The sequence below is a fragment of the Camelus ferus genome, chromosome 1 (genome assembly GCF_009834535.1).
Source record: "Camelus ferus isolate YT-003-E chromosome 1, BCGSAC_Cfer_1.0, whole genome shotgun sequence".
NCBI lineage: Eukaryota > Metazoa > Chordata > Mammalia > Artiodactyla > Camelidae > Camelus > Camelus ferus.
The window spans coordinates 22,950,914-22,976,319 of NC_045696.1; the positions used below are offsets into that span (position 1 = coordinate 22,950,914).

Below are 25,406 nucleotides of genomic sequence, written 5' to 3' on the forward strand. Positions count from 1 at the left end.
AAAATAAGATATATACAGAATATATATAAAATTTTATATTAGCCTATACCTAAGTCTTTATTAATTTATACACAGTAATGTGTATTAGTGTGTATATATTCATGTATATATATTATGTGTATTAATATACACATGCATATAATGCCTCAGTGTGTAGTTGGTTCCTGATAGATTACAAAAACTAAGTACAAAGATAGAAATGACAGATAATAATAGCACCTAAATTTCTACATACTAAGTATGTATTTACAGAGCCACACTAAAAAGTCTATTTTTCAAATGCTTACAAATGTGCAGGATTTTTGAAAACTTCTCTACATTAGGAACTTTGTTTTCCTTTTCCAAATACAGTCACTAAAAGGTCAGTGGGATTTGAGTGCTAAGTTAAATGTCTAGTAAGAAATTAAACAAAAGAATCCAAGTAATCAAAATGATGCCTGCATTTGTTGCCTACCGAAATGTAGGCTGCACTGCGTGCGTAAATGGCAAGAAAATTTGGGTGTTAGCTAACCCTTTATGTACTGCTTTTCTCGAAACTCATCCAAACGTGACAGCTTGTAAAACCATTTACATATTTATCAGGTGAATTAGACCAAGCCTAGGGACATGTACCAACATGTTTATTTAAATTTAAGGAATTTAAGGTGGTATATACCTTTTCTAATTTCATTAGAAATTAACTTGTACTGTAATTCCCCTGAGATACCTTTACCTCTTTCTAGACATTATTAATGTGACCTAATGCTTGAATGACAAGAATATCTCTACACCTCTTCTGCGGCATCCCTGAACACTGAAGTGTTAAGGACTTTTATACTCAGAAAGCTATTGACCCCGTGAACCCTGAAATGAAATATAATCATATTTAGATCTGGCAAAATTCCAGAAGTGGCTTCCTTGATGGATCCTAAAAGGCTTTAAAAAATGCCATTTTGAAAAATTGCTGTTTTCCTTATAGATTAAAAGTTAAAAGCATGAGTATCACAATATTAACAGAGCAATAGAAAAGAGACAAAAGAAAAACTAATACTTCATTGGTATTTGATAGATGTCTAAGGTGAGTGATGATATTGAAAGAAAGCACGTGAAGTTCACAGTAAATTAGCAAACAATATGAGAAATAAAAAGAATCAAGCAAGGATTAGTATATTTATGTAAAACAGTGATTCACTATTTCAAAATTAAAATGTAAAAATAATCTGGTGTCAGAGAGGAGGTGACTCTTCATTTCCACCGCACTGAGCAAGCTCACATCGGCAGCAGACAGCCCTTAATATATGCGTCTGGCTCAGGCTGGTCTCCCAACCAGGAAGCCATCGAATTGTTAATATCACTCCTTTTTTTGTATGCAACACACATCATTTTCTCGCTCTTTGTTGTAGATCTCTTCTTTTATTTTAAGCCTGGTATGATCTGATTTTCCAAATCATATTATACAGCCCACAAACAATATTATCCTGTGACTACTCCAAGACAGAAATGCAGAAAAAGTGGCATCCATCTACCCATATACAGCATAAAGTAATTTATATAAACAAAGTTATTCACTTATATCTCTACTCACCTTTATGGGGTAAGAGAAAAGCTTTATGAAGCTTTCAGAAAAGATAGTTCATATATCAGAAGGTTACACAGAGAGGGTTCAGAGAGTGCATGACGATTAGTAAAATATATATACTTTATATATGTTTATGAGGAAAATAAACATCATTGCATTTTCAATTTAGCTTTGGTATCTTCTGCCTGTGAAACAGAAGTTCATATATAGTGTGGTTCATAAATATGATAACATAAAAAAAATCTTGCCTTTGAAATAGTTTATATTTGATATCACTAGAGCCAATTAACATCTATCCCTTAAATTATTTTGGAACTAAACTGATGGAACATCTTATACATATTACTTATGATTATGTTAAAACAGGTGTCTATAAACACAGACCAGTACGTGGTATTATTTTATATAGGAGGTAGTTTCTGATCCATTGTGTAAACACTGTTATTAAATATAACCAAGTTTCTGTGTACTTGCAGATACATGTACATAGAGTTCTTTGTATTGAGAAACTTATGCTTTTAAAAATGTTTAATTACAATGAGAATAAGGTTGAAAGAAGTAAAAAATGCTACCAAAAACTTAACTGTTTATATTATCTCCGTTCATCTGGAGTTTCAAAACATCTGTTTATACATACACACATACACACACTTACGACTTCAGAGATTTTAGATAAATGACATAGGTGAAATAAATGAAGAATCTGAATAGGTGCAGTGTGGACACATGCTTAAACACATTTTCTGTGACTTCATAGATGAGGAACATGTTTATGATATTGTAATATAAGTTTTTTAGGAAATATACAACTCATAGGTGATTTGTATTCTGTGATATTTCAAATCATAAGTAATTCTAACAAATCCAATAAAAAAGGTGAACAAAGACTCCACTAGAGTATTCTAAAATACATTCAGAAATTTATTTTTAAAATGCGAAGATATATATAATTTATAGTACCTGTGCAAGGCAACAAAGTTTAAAGAATGAAATCATTGTGTGCTTCTATTATAGAAAGTCTCTCGTCTCCATTTTGAATTTCAATCTGAAACATTACTGCAAAATTTTAAAATAGACTGTATAATTCTGTTTTCAACAATGCATATTAGATATAGCAATGGCTAATAATGTTCAAATATGACATGTTAGTCATAGTTGGAATATTTACCTTATATAAAACTAAAATATTCATAAAACTCAAACTCCACAGTTCAGATGCAGTTGATGGATGAACTGGAGCAGTCTGACTTCATACATGGTGTTTACTAATTTATCTCACATAAGCGTCCATGATATATATCAAGTAAAATGTAAAAATTAAAAGGTATCATATTTCTGCTAATTATGGTAACTCTTGAACTCTTATAGCAAGATAACGTCTTATCATAATGAGACATATAAAGGATTTCGTCTGGTTAAAAAGACCAAAGAAAACTCTGGCAATAAATACCAAGTATAAAACAGCATTATTCTTAAATCAGTAGTAAAATCTAATAGGGTCACATAAAGAAGATGCAAATCATTTTATTTCTAGGCCTCAAGCATGATTATAGCTAAACATTACATACTCTGAACCACAGTTATGTGAGAACATACAGGATTTATTTAAGTAGCTAATGTTTCGATGCATATGAAAAAAGTTATAAATATAAACCACTCTCTTCCTTATTAATTAAGGAGTTATTCTCTTAAAATACACCAAAAGAAGCATTTTAAACATCAGTTGTATTTTAATTGTGCTTCCTACACAGATATCTTATATTGCTTTTATATGGTTGCTAAAATATAATACAAATGCTATTTCAGTGCAACTCTGTAATCACTTTAGAGCACAGTTTCTGAAAATGGTATTTTGGGGGGGTGGGTCATGGTGAAAACACTGCTGATTGTAAAGAAGAGCATTGTTCTTTTCTCCTAGGCAGAATCTATGTGTGTTCTTTTGTTCTGATGGTAACTGCAGACAATCAATAAGGTCCAAAGCCGCTGGTTCCCCTCCGCCTAGGTCCCAAGAGCCTGACTTGTGATGTTACTAAAATACCTCACAAGTTAGGGTCTCAGGGACTAGGAAAAGTCTGGTTTGATGCGGTAGAATTCTTCTTCCAGTAATAAGGCTAATTTAGAAATTACAGTTGGGTTCAGTTAACTTTTCCCTCTAAGTACTGATTAAAATACATACGTAGAAATATATATGGTATAGAAAAGTTAGGATGAACTGAATATTCACGACAACCACTTATAGACTAATTTCAGACCTTAAAATAATGAAGAATATCAGAAACAATGCAGATAATGAACAGTTAAGAGTCATTCCATTAGATCCAAGACAGAGACCAAAAATGGGTTAAAATCTGTTTCGACCAGATTTGTACAGCAACGCCATAGCTTCTATTACATTAAAGAAGGATTATATGCCACTTAATGGGACCCTAATTGAAATTTTGCTTCCCATTACAGGTCTACACAGCACAAGTTTTAAGGTGGGCCCAGGACATAAAACACTTTAAATCTAATTTAAATATATACTGTTGCAGTTAAGAGTAAAACAAAAACTTTTTTGCATGTCATAATTTAATACCTCTGAAGCTTGCTATTTCTCTTTGAATCTCCAAACTATTCAGACAGCCACTATTTCCATGCATACTCTAGCTATTTGAGCAATGCCACTTCATAAACACGTAACTTAAAACGCTGGCAACATGATAAGAGAAAAAAAAGATTCTATTTTTAAATAATTGCATTATAAAGCTCTATACTTTTGAAAATACACAATCCCAATCCTGTATAGTCACTGAATTTCCTCCGATCTTTTAGCCTTGTTTGTGGTTCGAGAATTTGTACTTTAGGAATGATCCAAGGTTTAGTAAGTAGCACAGAACGCAGGGTAAAACAATCGGACCAGCCATAACATAAAAGTCCTGGCCACAGAAGTGGAATCTGGTTCTTCTGAAGTGGTTGATCTTAAAAGGGAAAAGAGGAGGAAGAAAAAAAAAATCAAAACAAAACAAAAACAAAAACGGAAAGAATTAGAATGTTTTCCTGTAGAACAGGTGAATCATCCATTTCCAAGTAAGCTGCAAGGAAAGCTCTACTGAACAAAATATTTGCTAACTGGCCCCCCTCCTCCACCCTAGTACCACACCCCTTTCCAACCACAACCCCCCACCCTCTGTCCAGATCTTTACTTCCCCTTGTAAGACTTTAAATATTCTGCTCCATGATGCAATGCATCATTATATAAGATCTCTTTCTATTTATCGTTTGATTTCCCATACTGAATCAGTTATGGCTTAAAATAGTAAATAGTTTTTAAAAAATAAAACAAAAAAGCAGCACTCACAAAAAAGCAAAAAAATAAAACAGTCCTTAGATATAAAGTCCATGCTTTTCCCTAAAACTGAATATGGCTTTACAATTTTTGACCATAGCATTCAACCAATTATTAGAATGAAAAATCTCACCCCTCCATAAATATGACATTAACATAATTATACCACCCCCAGCACGGAGACCCATCCTCCTTAGGGAATACATCTGATGCTCCAAAGATGGAAATCAGTCAGATTTTAGTTGCTCTCCAACGTACCTTTGCTTCTCACTGACTGACTGGCTTTTACCCTCCACGCACTCACACGCCACCCCCTCCCCTCGGCTAGACACGGATGCCCGAGCGAGCACGCGCGCGCACAGGCATACAGACACCCAGCGAGAGGCGAGGCAGAGCATCTGATGCTGACTCAGAGCGCTTCTGTGTGCAGGGGGTGGCAGCGGCTGGTATTTTCACTGCGCTCATCATTAACATTAACTCACAGTCTAGCATCCACCCTCTCCCAGACCTGCGGGACTGCAGTATTTGCATGACGCTGTCACTCTAGCCTTTGCGGGTCAGATGATGGAAGGAAAAAAAAAAAAAAAAAAGAAAGAAAGAAAGAAAGAAAAGGAGTGAAAAGAAATAGCCCTCAAAGCCTTCATTCCTTCCCGGGTCTCCTTATTTTTCCACCTTTCTACTTCCTCTGTGGCTGTGTCTCAGCTGTTTGACATCTTTCCGGAAGAAACTGTCTTGTGCTTCCATGAGCCAGTAGTCAGTTGGTCCTCCCCTCACCTCACACTCGGATCCCCACCCCTTTCCCCCACCCTAATCAATAAGACAGATCTCCAAATACAGTTGTGGAAACAGGCTCCGACACAGTCTCATCCTGGATTCATCACCTCAGGACGCAGGCAGCCAGGCTCACATGTGATAAAGAAGTAATGCCAGCAAATCTTCAGCACTCCTAGACTTTATTCTCTGCCTCCATCCCCCCAACTCCCCCTCCCCGGCTGGCGAAACAGCAAAAAGAGCATTTCCACTTCTATATAAAGCCCCTAAACAGCCCAGGAGACACAAGAGTGAGGTGGATCTGTATAGATCAATTATTCTATTAAATAATGAAAAAAACTATGATCTTAATAAAAATAATTGCTTAATATTTTTATTAGCTGTGCTCTCATTTCACAGGAATGATAAGATCTGCCAGGATCTGAATCATCAATATGATTTAAACTGTGTTGAAATCCTAACTGGCTGGAACGAAATCAACCAACAGGGTATTAGTATATTTTTTATTTTTTTTGATGTAAGAGCTTTAAAATAATAATAAATAGCCATGTCGGTGACTATGTAAAGGTCTTTGAGACTCAGAAATGTTTGCAGGCTTTAAATATTAAAGATTAAATATATGTTTACTTAAAAATGGATCTGTGTACATATTTGTAAACAATCTACTATGTGCATTGTTACAAAAGGAAGTAAAATTTTGGCTGAACGCAATCCTGTTTGTGCTACAGTATTTTACAACATAAAAAGCAGTGTACAGGTATTTATCCAATTCCATTGTTCTTCAGTTGTTCCCTTTAATGATAGAATGTGGTAAACTGCCTACCTTTCCTTTCTACATGAGCAATATCTGAATCTCTTGCCAGACAGAGCTGGCCATCGGTGACTCTGCAGCATACAAGAAGTACATACAAAGGGAAGAAAAGTACGACAATTCTCAAGCCAACTCTAATGCTGTCTGGTGCTGGAGAAATTTCAGTTTACTCACACAGACAGATCCCAGCATGCACTGCAGCACTGCAGGACCAACTAAGGTAGCAGTTTGGCAACAGATCTGTGGCAACAAATGTGAAGGACAAGCATTCACAGAGGTTCCAAAGAAAACATCACAGAACTCATAAAGAGAAAGAAGCATCTGCAGTAGGATATGTATCTCTACAATCGGCTCCGACAGGCTCCTCCTGATTTGAAAGAAAAAGGAAAAACTCAAGTGCAAAAACAAAAAATCCAAATAAATAAAGAAGGGAGCAGCCACCAGGAGGAAGCATGGAATTATGTCCATGCTCTTACTGGAGAGAGAAAGGCAGGAAGGAACAGAACACAAGAGGGAGGAAGAGAAGGGAATGCAGAAATGGGGAGAGGGAGGGGAATGGTGAAGAAGGGGAAGAAAGGAACAGAGAGGAAAGAGCAAGAATCACTGAGCACCGAAGCAATGAACAAAATGGGAAATTAGATTTCAGAAACCACCGATTCTGGAGTGGAGTTTAAGCTGAGAATTTAATGAAACACTACAACAGAAATTAACACATGCACAGGGTCGCTTAAAATACTTATTGTTGGTAACAGTGAGACGCCTGCTGACTTATTCCTTCCTGTTCTACATGTCTGTTAAACTGGTCATCTTTTAAACTCTCTTTGCTCAGATCTATCTTTTTTTTCTTTTTTCTCTCCAGCATCATCTTTGTCCTTTATGCTATTTTTTTTTCTAGACACTTGCCCACAATACTCTGGATAAATTAATGTCTTGACCTCACTATATCTATCAGACATGAAATGTCGACTATTTTAATAATTGAACATGCGCTTACAGCAAACTGCCTACTGATATCTTAGCTTTGGACTGTCTGCATAAACACCTCACTTTGAGCTCTGCAAATCAGAAACAACAGATGCAAATACAACTTTTTCCCCCATTCCATGCCATCTCTGTTTATTACATACAGAGACAGACACACATGGTACTTAACTTTACAGAAGACTTAATATTTAATAAAGACAGAATATTTAATAAAAATATTAACCATAGGAGTTAGAAAATCACGAATAAAGGTTTGAAGGAAAATAATAATTATAAATGAATGGCCATGCATTTAAAGTATTTATATCCAGACAGAGGTTAGCCAGTTTCAAGCACCCAGGCTTCTGTCAAGACCACTGTTGGGCCAATGGGAGTGCAGACTTGATTAAATCAATATTTATTTGAAAGAAGATGTTGTAATCAGTCAGTTCAACTACAACTGTCATAGACTTGGATTTATGGTCTTTTCTTATTCTAAACTTCAATCCATCAACAGTAAAACATCCCTAAATGAGACTTCAACTATGGCTAAACCATGTACAAAGTAAAAATTTCAGTCTGGTTTATATTTAATTTGAGCAAGCAAGGCAAGTGTGGTTTTCCTAGATCGACTATTTTTGTATGTTATTTGAGTTTTCTTCTGTTAACAAAGATATAACTAAAATCGATCTGGATGTATATCAAATGATGTATTAAGTGAAAGGAAGCAACAGCTACTCTGAAATACTTCAATATAACCTGCCTTAAACCTTACTACAAAGGCAAGGGATCTTTTCTTAGAAAAGCCACTTGAACTCATTGTTATTATGGGAATTATATTTAACAAATATTGGTGAGGTTTAGGGTAAGGAAGATGGAGGACAAAAGATGACCTACAGTTCAAATTCTGACTCAAAATTCATGGATGTGCAGAATATACTGTTTTTTATTACTTGCATATTTTCTTTGTTTTATTTAACCTGCACTTTCCAATAAGATGTGACCAGCCACATACAGTTATGAAAATTTAAATAAGGTAAAAATTCACTTCCTCTGTTGCCATATTTCAAATGTATAATATAGCACCTGTGGCTGGTGGATACCATTTTGGACAATGCAGCTATATAAAACATTTATATACATAAAACATTTCCAACATTGCAGAAAGTTTTATTGGACAATGCTGATTTAAACTGTCCTTGTAAAAAGTTTATAGCGTAACTGATCATTGGGTTCCAATACTTTCATTCTGATCCATCTTAAGAGAATAAATTTATATTTATTTATTTGACGATCTAAAATAGAACAATTTCTTTTGACTAAAGAGCATCTAATGCTTTTATTTACTAATAATTTTGAAATAGCAAGATTACTTAAGGGGAAAGGTTATACAGCAATGAACTTTAAGGCAGTTGATAACAAAACCATCAGAAGATGCAAAATATACTCAAACTAAAGTCTCCGAATAAATCTGACAAATGCTTATTTGTCTAACCTTTCCATAAATGAGAGTCATGCTCTTCTTAGTGTCAAACAGCACATATTACATGTTTCTGTTTTCAATAAAGAAGGCCTGTAATAGTAGTGTGAGTGGGAGAAATAGAGAAAAAGCAATTTTTAAAAATCATATTCATATAAGGAAGGGATTGCAGTTAAAAGCAGCAACAACTATGGTTGTACTATTTTCTTTACTTTTTAAGAGAAAAAAATAATAAAGGGCGAGGGAGACAAGGATCAGATGCCAATGAAATAGGATGATCTGGTTCAGAATTTTCGATTAAATAAAACACTGTGGGGGAGGTGAACAGGTATGTATATGTGTAGACCCTGTTAAGAAAATTTTGAGCTATCAATCAGATTCTGAAACTAATTATCTTAAGCAAAATGAAAATAAAGTAAAACGTAAGTGCATATGAGTTATCACTTTACAAATTTCACAGTGAATGATACAGCTGGTTTTTAACAAGGGAAAAACCTGACATATTTTCTTTTATACTTTTAGCATTTGGAATAGGGAATGATTCAGTGTTTAACTCAGACACTTTTGGACTGGAATGCAAAGGGTTTATTTGTCAACCTAAAATTTCCTCCTTCTTTCTCATTTGATATGTAAGTGCAGAGCATCACAAGTAACACGGAGAAATAACCACACAGATTTCTTTCCCTTTCAGGGATGGTGCTTTAGACCTTGACATGTAAAATCTAATGTTCATTCTTCTCTTAGGAAATGCATACGATTGTAACTTTCCATAGCAATCTCCCTTTCTCCTGCCCTCCCTCCAATTTCCTTTCTGCTTCTCCACCTCCCCCCCTGTTTTCCCCAAGTATGTAACCCACTTGCCAATTCGGTCTGTCGTCAATATGCACAGGGGACCACATTCAAAGCCACACCAGAGAGATGAGACTTGAGGAGAGCAAGTCTGAGACAGGGGTAATTAGGGCTAGAACATGAACTTGAGGGAGGTCTTGAGGGGAAAGTGACAATAATGGCCACTGTGGTACAGCCACACACAGGAACAAATAGGTCTTGAGGATGCTGGTGAACTGTTTCTCTTTTGGGAAAAAGGTACAGTATGATAATGAGGGGCAATTTGGAAACCACGAAAAAATTATGCTGTATCAAATTATCGTTAAATCTGGAAGAATACTTTTCAATAGCTGGGAGGATTACACATACTGATAATAAAGGAACATTTCTGCTGTGTTGAGGTGCTTCCTAACAGGTGAGGGGCTGAAAGATTAACCTTGACTTTTTAAGATGTAATGTTAGGTGACAATGATACCAAGTGACTACAGAGTGACTGTTGTATTTAGAGCAGTGACAACTTATGTTTTAGCTAACATACTATAGAAAAGCACAGGCATCCCTCAGTATCTGCAGGGAATTGGTGTCAGGACTCCGGGGGAACCAAAATCCGCAGATGCTCAAGTCTCCTGTGTAAAATGGTGTAGTATTTGCATATAACCTACAGGCATCCTCCCATATGCGTTGTCATATCTAGATTCCTTATAATACCTAATTCAAATGCTATGTAAATAGTTGTCAGTACGTAGCAATTTCAAGTTTTGCTTTTTGGAACTTTCTGGAATTTGGGGGGGGGTTGGGATACTTCTGACCTGTGTTCAATCCGCGGATGCAGAACCCTCACATTTGAAGGGCTGACAGTACTATCTTCCTTATATGTTCTATGCACAACACTTTCGAACGGAGTGGGAAGGGAAGTAATCTAGAAGTCAGATAATTGTGCCAATTTGGTAAATAATGAAGTTTATGGTCCTGGAAAAGTCATTTAACTCCTGGAAACTTAGTTCTGTTATCTTTAAAATTAGGAGGGGTGATTAGGCTAGTCACCAAGGCCTAATTCAGCTCTAAAACTTTGTGCAATGAAAGAAAGTAAAATTGGAAACACATGTTGGTAATTACTACCTACTATTTAGATATTTGTATGCATAATTGTGCCATTTAATCCTCACAATTCTGTCCAGTAGCATTTATCCCCAGAAAGACTAATGATATATACTCTTCATATGCTCCTGTGATATCTCACCTAATAACAGAATCTCAAAAATGCATCCTTTCATCTTTGCTCTATAATATGGCAATATTAAAATATTATATTAGCTTTTTTATGTGGATTACCCTATTCACATTTAAATTTTCATTTATTTGAAATAAAATATTTTCATTTTAGAACTAGGGAGGTAGTAATTTTCTAAGTTAAAAAAATATGTATATGCTGTTTCGGTACATGCACTAAGGAGAAGTCACAGTTTCCTTGAATAACTTATTTATAAAAATTAGCCTATCTAGATTTAAAAAAATAGGATTAATTGATCAAATAGACATAGTTTAGCTTTAATAATGCATTTAAATAAAATATGTCAGTTTATAAAACTTCCTTAAATGGATTTTAGAAATTTTGAATAAAAAAAGATATCAGAAAGCCAGGTGAATCAGGTTTAAAAATCTCTATTAATTATAAAGCTTTAAAAAATATCTTTTTTGATTTTTTAAAGTACTCATTTTGAATGCTGCTTAACTTATGAAGGAAAGTTATTAATGGATAGTTATTCTGATTACTGGTAAACATTTTTATTCTAGATTTTGAGTTTTCTTTAATACGAAAAAAATTCTAATTTTATAAATTTTTTATTATAAAGAAAAGGTAATATTTTATCCATTGATTATGATAAGTAGGAATGGAAGACAAATGATAAAGTAAATTATCTTAAATAAAGTATTCTCTCTTTATAGATACTTTTATTTCCTTTCCTGTTTTTTTACCTATTAAAATAATGTACATGTTTGAAATTTAACATCACAAAATCACACGTTTTTTTCCAGATTGAATTTTCACTTTGCTAAATCCATGCTCAGTGATAGAGATTGCTTCCTAATTAATATACTTTTGGAAGTATAAGTACTATGAGACTAGTTTAACTTTTCAAAACATTCCTTTCATGAAGAATGCCACTATAGCATACTCCTGAACTTTGTTACATCAGTTTCCAACATAGGTTGAGGAAGCTTCTGTCACATGGGAGTAGAGGAAAATACTTCTATGCATTATAAACATCATTTAAATACTTCTGAACAGTGAAGGTTCAAGTGTATCCTGCATTCTCATGCTTCGTTCCTATCCTTTCCAGTCAATTGTATTGATTTGCTAAGGGTTAGACGGTACACTTCCACTGATCAGAGAAATAGCTTGACACAGCATAACTGTGACAATTCAAGACAGATCAATCCCACCTCAGTTTCCTTTTGGATACATTATGGCTCTTCATTTTGCATCACCTAAATTCCATAATATATATCTCAGCCTAAGAAAGGAAATGGATAAAGAATCATCTATATTTTGGGGAAAAAAATGATACTTTCCTGGGTATTCCCCATACTGAATTGCTATTGAACTTGGTGGACATTGTAACCCCTGATCAAGTGCTTGGCCTCAATTTCAAGTTCACTTGAGCATTCTGTCCCTTTTAAGGATTTTACGAAAACTTAGCAAAAAACCTACCTTGGAAAATACTTTTTTTTTTTTTTTAAATCTTCACATAACATTATATTAGTATGTAAATCCTCTCGGGAGGGTAGTACTCTAAACCTCCAAGAGTTATTAGCATTTTGACTTTAACTAACCTAGAAAGTTACAGGATGTTTAATACTCTTTCTACTCTTATCTGTAAACTTTACTTAGATAAAAATGAAAATAGTCACAAATTCAAACCCCTCATAGCCTAAGTGGACCACAAGCATGTCTTTTTTTTTTTTTTGCAGTAATGCTTGATTATCTTTTTTTAATTTAGCAACTTAATTAATTTATTCTCTATTATGTGTCGTGAGTCATAACTCATTAAGGAAAAGGGTTAAATCAGAATTTATGTTCGGATACTTTGCTATTATAAAGATTTGAATTTAAGAGAAACATATTTTAATTCGTATACCTGACAAAGACATATTTTAAAATGCATATTAAAAGAAAACGGCTTTTCAATGACTAAATGCAGAGCTCAGTAGGACAGAAAACTTACTGCTTCTCTTAAACGCTAGACCTTTAAAACATTTGCTGGATGACAGCATTATATATAAAAAAAGTTTCTTTAGCAAAGAATTAAAGCTGAATATGCAACATTTCTTAGGAGCATTGAATAAGTCTATTTGTCCAGCTTACTTTGCAAAGACTGCGTAGAAAACAGCACCATAAACACTTTCAGTCCCCACACAAGGGCTAAACAAAGAGTCCTCTTTCTAGCCATCTAATCGGGTAATTTATTTTTTCAACCATCACATAAATCGAAACACAGCTGTAACCAATGACTTGCAGATCCAGTTCCCAGCCAGCTGGAATCAGTTCTGCTGAAACAGCCAGATTTTTACATTGTTCACTTCTGTACATCTGGAGAAATCATTGAGGTTCAAAGGTGACCAGAAAAGCTCTTTAAATAAATTCAACCGACAGTGAAGATTTGCCTAAGGATCTACACACTTCACATTCACTTTTACAAAATGTTCATTTCATGAAATTAATGCTTACAAAGGCTCTTTGCATCCTCATCAGTATATACTTTATGAGTTACTAATTGAATTAAGAACTTAAATGCCTATTTCTTTCCAACAACTTGCTTAGGATGCTTCCAAACTTTTTCCTAGGAGTTGTAGCTATTAAAAGATCGTTACATTAAAACACTATGTTACGAGCAGAAACATCAACCGTAAGAAACTGTCACAAAACCAGATACCAGAAATGGACCTACTTATATCTCAAATTTAATCATGTTTAGCTAATATAATCCTCTATTTAGATAAAATGAAGGAAAAATACTATCCGAAAGAAAGCAGAGCTGGAATACTTCCATCAAGCTAGGCAGGCAAATCCCCAAGGAGCCAGAGTCCTGGGAGAAACAATTGTGGATTACGAATATTCTACATGCAGTACTTCGGGGAGTATTCTGACACTAGAAGAAGAGAATCCAAGGGCACCAGCCACTTCGCTCTATCCTAGAAGCATATAACTTCACATAGGGTGAAAGTTAAGATTCCCCCCAAAACAAAATCTGATGCAGCCAATCCTGGACATAAAGACCCTTCCATTAAAGTTGGATATATTTAAAACAAATAAAAACCTGGAAGAGTAAATGTATCCTTGGCATTGAAATTGCACACAATATATTGATTCAAATGCATCATTTTCTTCACTAAAGCCATTGAAAATATATTCTTGGGAAAATGAATATGTATGTCTGGCAAGCTTCTCAATCCAGTTTTTGTTGTGTTAAAAAATACATAAACAAATCACAAATACACTTTATTTTTCTTCCCTAATTAAATCAATATACAGGTAAACAAATCGTTGTCATTATTGGAGCCATCTTCTTCAAATGTGTGGCTCTTTCAATTATACTGGGTCAACACTCAGGTAACTCCCTTATGACTTGTACCTCTAACTAAAAGAGTGGAAAAATACATAGTAATAAAGTCTACTTTCTGAATGACAGATGGTGAGCACATACTAAGTAGCAGTTCTCCATTAGATACTGAATTCACATAAAGGTGTGTGAATTCATTCACATCGTAAACATGTGACTGATTTTTATGAGTCATTCACTGTGTACACAGGCTATAGAAAAATACTCTGGAATAGTTAGAAATATAATTTAATAAATAATGATATATTCAGTGTCCTGAGGATTACCTTTAATAATTTCAGGATAGTAGAAAATTACACCCAACCAGAAGGCTTGACATCTGCCCTCTTGTCTATGATTGGTTATTAACTGGCTGTGGAATCTAAAGGAAGGCACATAATCTCTTTAGATTCCCTGTAAACTAAAGATCTAATGTCCTTTCCAGCTCAAATGTTCATATTTTTGTAGATAATTTCAAAAACCCCAATATATTTGTTTATTCCATTGCCCCTGAAATGTAGAGTCCCCAATTTTCCTTTCATCATTTTGGGGGTGAACACCACTAAAAGAAATCAATCTGTCATTTTTCAGAAGAACCAAACTATCCAGAAACAATTAGAGTATACTAGATAATATTCTTGATGAGCAGAGGGAAAGTTAACTTGATAGGAATAATTGAAAGGACATAGCTTGATTTTATGAATATGTCATTTAAAATTAAGCAACCAGTTAAAATTCTCATTATTTTAAAATAGAACTAAAATTAGGCAACTCCCACACTGTTCTCTGCTGCAATATTAAAGTGTGTTTCATAAGGAAATCCACATGACTAAAGTTTTCAGTGCTATTTATAAACATTTTTGTTATTTGAATTTACGTGAATTCTAGAATCCTGTGATCCTATGATGTCTATGTATTTACTCACTTGTCTAATATTTCAAGACATCTGTAACATATGACATTTACATATATACACACATTTTTATATGAATAAACATTTATTATGTTTGTAAAACATAAAAATATCCAGGAATCTTCATCATCTACCATAGAAAATTACCTGTACCAATACCATGACAAATTGTTCCACAAGTACGTTTTCATAGCAAACAAACAAAATAGACTTTCCATGACAATTTCAGCTGAGAGAAAAAAGGAGGGAGTGGGTTCTTATTAAAAATAATTTATATTAAGTGCTCTCCAACTGATAACATTTTGGGATATGCCCAGCTAACAACTAAACTTAATAAATAATGAATTATCAGTGATGTGAGGATTACCTTTAAGAATTACAAGGTAACAGAAATCAATTAGTTCTTTACTTAAACTTAGTATTATTGAAGTTTGATTTATTACTCATTTTCTTTTCTCACAATTTCTTTGGCTTCTTAGTTTTAAAATGAACATTTGATATGTGATCCATGCAACATAGCCTATGACAACTTTATAGGAAAATGCCTCTATCTGCGTTATCATGAGTTGTTAAACTCCAAAAATGTGTGCCAGTCCTAATTCATCTTCAGGAACTAAAAAAAAAAAAATGGGTTTCTCATGTAGTTTTGAGCTGACAGACTAGAGGAAAATGGTCTAAAATAGGCAACTATTTCATGTCTGTTTCCTCTTATTATGCTAAAGGATTATTTCATCTATTAATGTTAGATGGACTCTTTTAGGTACTAGCAAGACATGGGATTTCATCAATATTCCAAGTCCTTTGGTAAGCATATTACATACAAACATGTGTGATAATAGTAATTTTAATTTCTTTTGGTTACATGCTGGGTTACAACATAAATTTTAAAAGGATGTACTTAAATATAATTACCATTATACTAGGTTAAAAATTACCTTTGTTACTTAATAAACACTTCTAAATCCTAATAAATTGATTTTTTAACCATCAAGGCAGCATTTATTTATACTAGTTGTTGGCTTATATGTATATTTTGTTTGCAGTGGTACACAACTATTATCCAGTCTCCATGGGGAAACAGTAGAACATGATATATTTAAAAGTGGTCTGGAACTTGGCAAGGTAGAAAGCAATAAAAAATACACATTCAGGATGGGGTGAGAAGTCCTATTTTGTTGCATAAAAATGAACATGAGGAGAATGCAGGGAGGTGAGACTTGAGAAGCAACACAGCGTGAAACAGAGAAAGGGCTCAAAAGACAAGACAAGACAAGATTCTTAACACATATTCTAGAGTTTTCCTAAATCAAATAATACTCCCAAGTTAGGATTGCACATGAACTGGTTTGTCTCTTTTCTATTTTAAGAAAAATACGTAATACTTAAACCATTACTTCTCCATTTCTGATATAAGAGACAGAACAGGATCTTGTATTGATTTGCAAAATACGAATAGATTTATCTTTAAACACACACAGAACAGGATCTTGTATTGATTTGCAAAATACGAATAGATTTATCTTTAAAGTTTAAGTTTATCACTGCATCTGATCAAGAATAAAGATTTTTGAAAGTCTATTCTGACTGATAGTTTTAAATTTTGGTGGGTTTCTTTGTCAAACTCTGAGGAAAGTCCAGTCACTTCTTTATCCAGGGTTGGATCATTCAATATGAATGTGTATATGATCAGGCATTTTGATTCTTCGATTACATTATCGGATATACTGACTCCTTGTCAGAAAGTATATATCATGAACCATTTTAGAATGTTTTATCCCAGGGTTTAGCCAAATTCTCTAGGTCAGGAAGAAACAGGCAATTCATTTGGGTATAAATTCTTTGGAAAAGAAAAAAAAACTACATGTATATATAATGTAGACACATACTTATACATATTATATATGCATCAAATTTTGTAGGTTAATGGATCTCTTCAGTCACTCAGAGAGCAATATCCTGTATAAGTGGGTCCCACATTTGTAAAGACACGAAGGAGTCCAATGTCTCCAAGAGCAGCTTTTGTTTTTTGAGGCTTAGAGGATATCACCTATCAATAGGTGAAGTTACACACCAGGCTGCTAAAAAAATTACTTTAGTTAGACTGAAATTCAGAACTCTTTCAAGACGAGCTGACATTCATGTCAGGGTCAGGTTTTTGGCTCCCCCCCACCCCCATTTTACCACCCTTGTAGTAAATCAGTTTTATAGACCTCAAATTTCTTTTTTTCCAAAGAAAGAACTGTACAATATGTTTGAAATTTTGATTCCAATTTCTTTCCAGAGGATCTACACGTCTTCCAAATTTACCATGTTAATTAATGCATTTATCTCTCCATATTTTTAAGTAGTAAAAATTTCCCACAATACTATACACACCATTGTAAGCAAGCCAGGGATAGAGCTTGTGAAGTACATAAAGGCTATGGCCATGAATTAGCCTAGACAGAAATAACATATCAGCCATATAACTCTACCTTAAGTCTTGTATCTGTGCAATTAATTGAAATGAAATTGGAGTGGAAAAAAGTGATTAGGGGGTCAGGTATTCCAATACTTTTTGCCTTCATGGAATGAACCTCATCTAAAGGAAAATTTGACATGTAAAAGTAAGAAAAATCACTCAAATGGGCATTTCAAATGGCACTTAGCTATCAAAAAGAGTTACATAAGGCTATTTCTAGAGCTTTCAGTGGCTATTGAATTTAATTTGACAGTTAGTTTCTGACTGTCCATTGTGTACAAGTGACTAAGTTGCTAAAAAGAATTAATAAAATGAGGGGAGAAATGGTCTCTTGTCCTCAAAAGGCCTGATATGTATGCCTGGAAAGTAGGAAGCATGCTGTTTCACACAAAGTGCTCTGAGGACTCAGGGAGACCGCCCAACCAGCCCGCTTGAGTTGGGCCTTGGAGGATGAGAAAAGCTGTTAGAGGAGGCAAAGTTAGATAGAAAGACATCAGGTCTGGGGGCAGAGAAAGAGGTAAGGATTACAGGGGGGGTTGGTGCAACATTTGAGAAATGACCAGGTGAGAGTGGCGAATGCTGGCTTCCACAAGGAAAAATGGCCAAGCAGTTGGACTGGAGTTATAGAGGGTCTTTAATATTATACTGGAAATCAGTTATTTAGTCAAAAATGAACAATTAAAATCTTTTTGAGTGGGACTTTTTTTGATTAGTATAATGATCCACCAACAATAATACCAATAATTACCATATATTCAACATCTAATACCTATCTAGTCTGGTGCTGATACACATCATGGCATTTTCTCATCCCAAAGACTCCATGAGCTAAGTGTATCCTCATCTGCAATTTAATGCCAGGGAATCTGAGGTTCCAAGACAGTTAAGTGATGTACCCGATGTCAAACCACTAGTAAGTGGCCAGAATTTGATCCTGGCCTAACTGATTCTGAAGTTTATCTCTTTCTTTAGTGTATTGTCACATCACCACTCAGAATTAAAGGGGCCTCTCTGAGAGTACACTCTTGAATCAGGATCTCACGACCCAACAAGCCAGGCAGTCTACATCCTGTCAGGAAGAACTTCTAAGTTGGCACAGAGATTCTAGGAGTCAACTTCAAATCCTGAGTATTTTGGAAGTGACAGAAAGATTCAAAACAGAGGTCTGTCCAATCCCAAAGCTCATGCTCTTTCTTTCATCACCACTTACTATTTGTCTAATTAATAAATTAAGTGGCTGTATGACATTTCATTCTGGGAAGGTACCACAGTGTATTTAACTGTTTCCTGATTGCTGAGACTCTCTGGGAGTTCCAGTTGGGGGATGTTACGAATAGTGTTGAAATCAATACTTTTCTCCATGTGTCTTGTTCCCTATTTCTTCCTTTGCATAACATTGCAGAAGTGAGAAAGTTATAATGATTTAAAACAGCTGAATAACTGGCATAACTGAATAATTGGTAGCCTAGAGATGGTTTGTATTTTTGTTTGAATTTTACAATATATCAAACATACAACCATAATATCTAATACGATTTCTTTAAAGTTTTTGCTTGTAAGTTTTATTCCATTGATTCATTTTTCCATTGGTTCATTACCCAACAATTTTGTTGCTCATCTATCTCCAATCTGACTGTTCATTAGCCAGTTAAAAAAAATCAGCCAAAGTTAAGACTTTTCTTTATCTGGTAAACTTTGAGAGTAACCACTGAATACTTCAATGTTCAAAGGACATATCAACAAAAAAAAATATTCTATTATCTCCCATGTGGTAGTCTCAAGTTACACAATAAATGTGCATTTAGCAATACACCATTATGTCTATTCCGAGGAAAAAAATCATTTGGTAGAACATCAAAGTTTGTACCAAATCTCCCACTGAGGATTTTATCAAAATAAGAAATCTATCAGTTTGGAGGTTTTTATTTGTATTTCTATTTCATTCACATTTCTAACATTTTTGACCTTTTGAAAATAAGCACTTAAATCACAGAAAAATAAGCATAAGTGTATCATAGGACAAGTGTTTCTGAGAGATCTAACCTAATTTTGAAAGCCCACAGTCCTTCTAATTTGAGGATTTAATCTGTAAAAGAAAAGCAGATAAAAAAAATACGTTGAAACTTAGAAATCGAGTTCTAATTTTGTCTCTGCCATGTTCATGGTGCAATTTCGACAGGCTACTTAGCACTTCAAGGTTTGGGTTTCCTCATTTGAAAAAGCATTAAGCTACCACACAGGATTGGAATGTTAATTTTGCAAATTTAAGCCCAATGAAAACAAAAGGTGCCATATAAACACAAAATAACATTTCCATGTAACAGTAGTTGGATTTGCGTTTTTTTTTTTTCCACCTGCTACTTTAAAATCAAATTTTGTTAAATGAAATTTTAAAAATTCCCAATTAATTTCTATTTCTCAAACTTGGCTTGATTCACCTGGAGTGGGGTGGCAAAGTTGCTGGGTTTTGAAGATGTGAAGTGGAGCAGAGTGTAAAGGAAAAAGTCTGAACTTTTCCCTTTGATTGACGTACATAAGGTCTAGTAGGGTAAATAGAGAGACAACTAGTGGGCTTTTCAAGATCTAAGGGCACTGTTATTCGGAGATGAAGAATCAGGTAAAATTTCCAAACTGTAATAATGCCATCTCACTCACATGGCCCTTCCAAAAAAGTTTTAGATTTACAAAAGTAATAAAATATATGAAAGGCACTTTAGACCCCTGTGAAGGGAGGACCCTGTAACAATTTTGAAAAACAACATCATGCACATAGACCCTAAAAACATGTATTGCTTATGGGGAGGGAAAGGAGGTCAGTAAACAAGTCAGATTTGAAAATGTTAAGGTCCTTTTGTCGGTGTTTTCCCTGCACCCTGATCTCTGTGTCTGAAGAACAATAGCAGTGTGGGGACTTTCTCAACAGGGTCGGAAGGGATCCACTGGGTGGATTCTCAAATAATCCCAACCAGTTTCAGAGAAAGCTGCCTTGTGACTGCAAAAATGTATCCCAGCTTCAGATATCTGACTTCTATCCCTGTGTAGTGAGTAGCACATGCCCACACACCTGGGATAATTTTTAAAACGTCTTTTCCTTTTCGTTCATTATTTAGGAAAAAAAAATCAATAGATGGAATGGGGAATTAGAAGGTATATTTCTACTCTGATGACTTTTTATTGCGTGTTCAGACAGACTTGAGGGTATTTGAAGGGTTTTTATCAATATTCCAGACCACACTCCCACGTAGATCTCTGTTAACCAAAAGAAGATTTCAACTCTATATATGTCACACTGTTTTGAAGTGAAAGTATTTCACTAAGAGTTATTTCTTAAGGAGAAGAACAGCACGCCGGGTCCTGCGTGAATCTGAAGCACACATGACAACAACAAAGGAGCAGCAGCAAGAGAACAAAGTTGAGCTTGTTTTATAAAAAATGCTTATTCATTGATTCTCTCATTACAGTCAAAACTCTTTTCACAAAAAGGCTATCTTGAACACATCAGAGAATTAGAATTCCTGAACAAAGAGGTAGTATGTGACCTCCCTAATTGTCCCGACAGCTACCTAAGCTGTTGTCTACAGCGGAATTAGAGTTCTTACACACCTCCACCACGTCTGGAATTGTGTGTTCCTGTCTTCACCACGGTTTGCCCTATCTTGAAAAACACTGAGTTAAGAATTTAAAGAAACCCTGTAAATTTTTTCTTGAGATTAAGTGGAGAATGTGTTACATACTATTTTTAAAAATATGAAGACAAGAAAGAAAAGTCACAGAACGGTCTGTACTTGAGGAGAAAGAACAATGGCACATTAAAAAAAGATGCAATTATGGATGGTTTCGCAATTTAACAACATATGAGGTTCAAACATGTTTCTCTCACATTCCTCGCTCTCTTCTTTCACTGGTGTATATCCTCTTGGGATTTACCAGACAGCCGCCACATCACCTGCTGCTCATCCACTGAGCAGACGCCTGGAGATATATGAAAACCATGCCTTCTAGGATATGTTCCCAATCACTAATGCAGCCACCTGATAACGGAAATCCTACTACACTTGACCAGATAAATGTACTTCTGGTTCTACCCACATGCAGGATGCTTTTAGCTGCCATTCCTATAATTTCCATTGGCTTTGAATCAAATATCCAAATGGTTCATTCACCAGACCTGGTGATTTTCTGACTGCCTCTGTCCCTTGAAACTTTAGCAATGACTTTAGACAACACTTTATTTATTTTTATCCAGTTGTCTTCATTTGAAGTATAGATGATAGTCGTTTAATACGCACTTTGTAAACCAATGTTCATTCTGTTTATTATAGAATTTTAAAAATATGCTTGACCTTGTTTTCAAACAATAACATATCCCTGCTTCTTTTTACTTATACATGTGAAAATTGTTACATGAATTTTCATTATATTTTCTAGTTATGACTGGAGTCAAGAAAATCTTGTCTTCCCCAAGTGCTGCAATAAACACACTCCAAGGGAAGGTAAGATGGATAAGAAAGAAGTAGCCCGAGAATTGAATTTCATAAATGTAATAACAGTTTGGAGCCTTAGGTCACACTAACAATGTTTCCAATAATGAAAAAAATTCTTATACTTTGAGGTCTAGTTATCAGAAAGCATTGCTTAGTTCTAGGTTAGGAATCTACACTGAGGAAACCACTACCTATTAGCTTTACCTGGTATTTAAAATAATTTAGTTTTAGAAATATTATTAGGAAAGAACATACTGGCTTTAAAATTTTTAGTGAAGAATGGATCTAATCATGATTTAAGTAATATGTACATACTGTATATATTACATATAAGGGGATATAACAAGGCTAATATTACAAGGTCTTTCTCCCCAGTTAAAATAATAAGTGGAAAAAAAAATGCTAGCAATGATGGAAGAGGTAATCATCAAGGTTAAGGTCAGCTGCCCATAGTTCAAAAAGCGTCACCCGTAGCTATGCCAAAACAACCTGTGAATTCAACAAGGATCTAAGAGCCCATCACTTGATGTAGACTCACTGACCAGATTATCTACAAAGTCCATCCCTGTTTCTCCTGCATGAGACCAGCCCAACCTCTGCTACAACCACCTAACAAGCAGCTCAGAGGGGATGGGATAATGTTTGATTGAAATAACTCATGTTGGTACGACTAAACAAGACTTAAAATCTGAGCTTCAAACAACTATTTAACCATTTGAACACCAGCATTCTATAAATGCCTATGAGACTGAAGTTAACATAAGCAAAGAAAGAATAATTCAAGGTATAGACACTGGAAAAGAAAAACTTATGAAATAGAAGTCATTAATAAAATGTGCAGGAAATATGCCCTATCACTAAAGCCAAATCACCGAGCACTGGGGTCTGCCCACTGCTGATATGATGTGAATTTTGGTTGCTTTAAGAAATACTAATATTCATGAAGAAAAGGGGGGCAAAACAGCTTAGGCTTTGTCAAAGATAAGCATTTCTTTTTTTCTTTAGAAAATATATATAAATATGTAATAAATAGAATAGAACCATTGTAATTATTTGAGCATGAACCTTCTGGAAGAATTGCATGTAAAGCTATTTATAGCTATTCAAAATTGAGGCGTTATATATTATTTAAAAAATGAAACTATTGAAAAGCAATGTGTATTACTTTTTTTTAAAAAGGTGAGTATTACAGACAAAACAAATAGACAATATGAGAGTCAATCTTTCAGTAACAAAAGGGAGAAATCAGGTTAACACGGTCTATTTTGTTCTAAGATCTATCATTCCCTGCAAGTAGACAATGGGTGTCAAAGTGCTTTTTCAAAAACCTCACAATGAAATATTTTTCCCCCCAAACCATGACTAAAAACATCCCAAGTAGGAAGCTTTTCATATATTAGACTTCTAGTTATGGAATTCAAAGAAAGTGTGACATGGTCAAACACAAAGTGTTTATCATGCCATCAGTTTCCTTACAGTCCTAATGTCTACTTGCAGGGCTCCACTGAATTCATCATGAATCCTTCTATTCCGTATTCATTTGGTTTGAGTTTAGCTTTTTAGACAGCTTCATGTCAATGTGCCTGTGATCAGATCTTCCCCCCAAGATCCACCAGAATGAGAATATACACAGGTAACAGTTTTTGAGGCATTAAAAGTAGCAGCCTCAGGATGGATAAACACAGACTATGAACGTTCACACTACATATTGCGAAGCGTTAATTGAAGAATGTTTATTTGGCACAAGAGCCACCCTTCTTTTGTACATTCCATAAGACAGTGGTGTCATGTTTACAAGGCTGTGCCACCTTGCAGCAATGCATTCTTCAAAACAATTTTTAAATGCTTTTTTAATTACCCCTCTTCCAATACTGGATTCATATACCTAATTTAGTCTATGCTGTAGAACCCTAGGTGCGGATAACGCATTATCAAATGTTTAGACGCCTTTTAGGAGGTTGAAAGACAGGCTTCATACACAAACCAACTCAATTCACTGTGGAAGGCTGTCAGGCACGTGCATGTGAGGGTCCACTGCACAAAAGAAATAAAGACGGTAAATTTGGTACCTTATGTGAGATACTCACTTTTCCTTAGTTTGCAAGAAATATAAACCTTGAAGTCCTCCTTTCATCCAACTGACATGAAAATTAGCAGAGAGATTAATCTAGGCCAAATAAGGGGTCAAAGTTGTCTATAAATATGCAGGGGAGGATTTTTTTTCCTTTAGGAAAAATATTAGTACACAATGTTGAAGATATAATCATTCTGTTTAAGGAAAATTTTCTTACTGATGATGGTAGTCTGTTAACAGCCAGTGAGAAAATAAGAACCCCCAAATTATGAAGGTTTGATTAAGCGGTCTCAGAGTAAACCCCTTAGAGTCTTGAAGATTAGGGAAACCTCAAAAAATATGATGATCTTACATTAACTTTAATAATTCAAAGTAGAGCTTTATTTTTCAGTGTACATTAAACCTGATTCAAGGGATATGGAATGAAATTTGCTGGGCTCGGGAAAGAAACCTTTTTGGTTGACCACTGTGCAACACATATCCATAATTTTCCATTTCTTAAATATTAACATTAGTTTTTACAAAAGTTTTCCATTACAAAGGAAGGGAATGGGGCAAGGTGGGTGCATTGAATAATTTAAGAATTCTTAATACTCTCCTTAAAGCTTTTGTTGAGAAAAAGAAAAATGATAATCTTGCTTATTTGGCAAATGATATTAGATGTTATAAACTCACAGTATTTAATGTGGGCAAAAAGCTCGGAATCATCTCAAAAACCCTAGAAACGTATTTATCTGTATTCTTTATATGAACTTTTAAATAAAAATGTCACCAGTAAGAACCAAAAACAATGGCTAAGTGGAAACCATATTCAAATTATTTGATGGAAATACCTAAGATTTTTAAAATATGCAGCTCATGAATTTAAGTTGCAAAATATTTAACCAGAGATATCACAGTCCAACAGTTCAGAGTATAGTTCACTACTGAATGCAACCCTTTCTTGACTAATTATATTTAATAGTTTATGCATTTTCCCATAGGCATAACTTTAGGATGAAGTATTTATTATACAAAAACATATTCATTTTAATTTTCAGTTTTGAACATATACAGTAACTCATGGTGTTATGATACACAGGACACTTAAAATATGGTTATTATTGCACTTACTCTCCAATGTATCTTTTATCTACA

The 25,406-nt window shown here is 34.6% G+C and overlaps 1 protein-coding gene and 1 long non-coding RNA gene across 16 annotated transcripts in view; one reads left to right on the top strand and one right to left on the bottom strand.

Moving 5' to 3' along the window:
* The window catches only part of LOC116662781, a 551,908-nt gene that overhangs the window by 46,487 nt on the left and 480,015 nt on the right, over positions 1-25,406 (bottom strand). The window contains exon 5 of one of the 15 annotated variants that reach the window (XR_004318841.1): positions 3,717-4,515. The exons of the other annotated variants lie outside the window; for them this stretch is intronic. The gene's annotated coding sequence lies outside the window, so the exon portion shown is untranslated. Of the gene's footprint in view, positions 1-3,716; positions 4,516-25,406 lie in introns of those variants that run through there. 15 annotated transcript variants of the gene reach the window in all.
* On the top strand, positions 1,071-23,411 carry LOC116662824. The gene is made up of 3 exons (XR_004318921.1): positions 1,071-1,344; positions 9,842-9,846; positions 23,401-23,411. It is a non-coding gene; the product is annotated as an uncharacterized LOC116662824 (long non-coding RNA).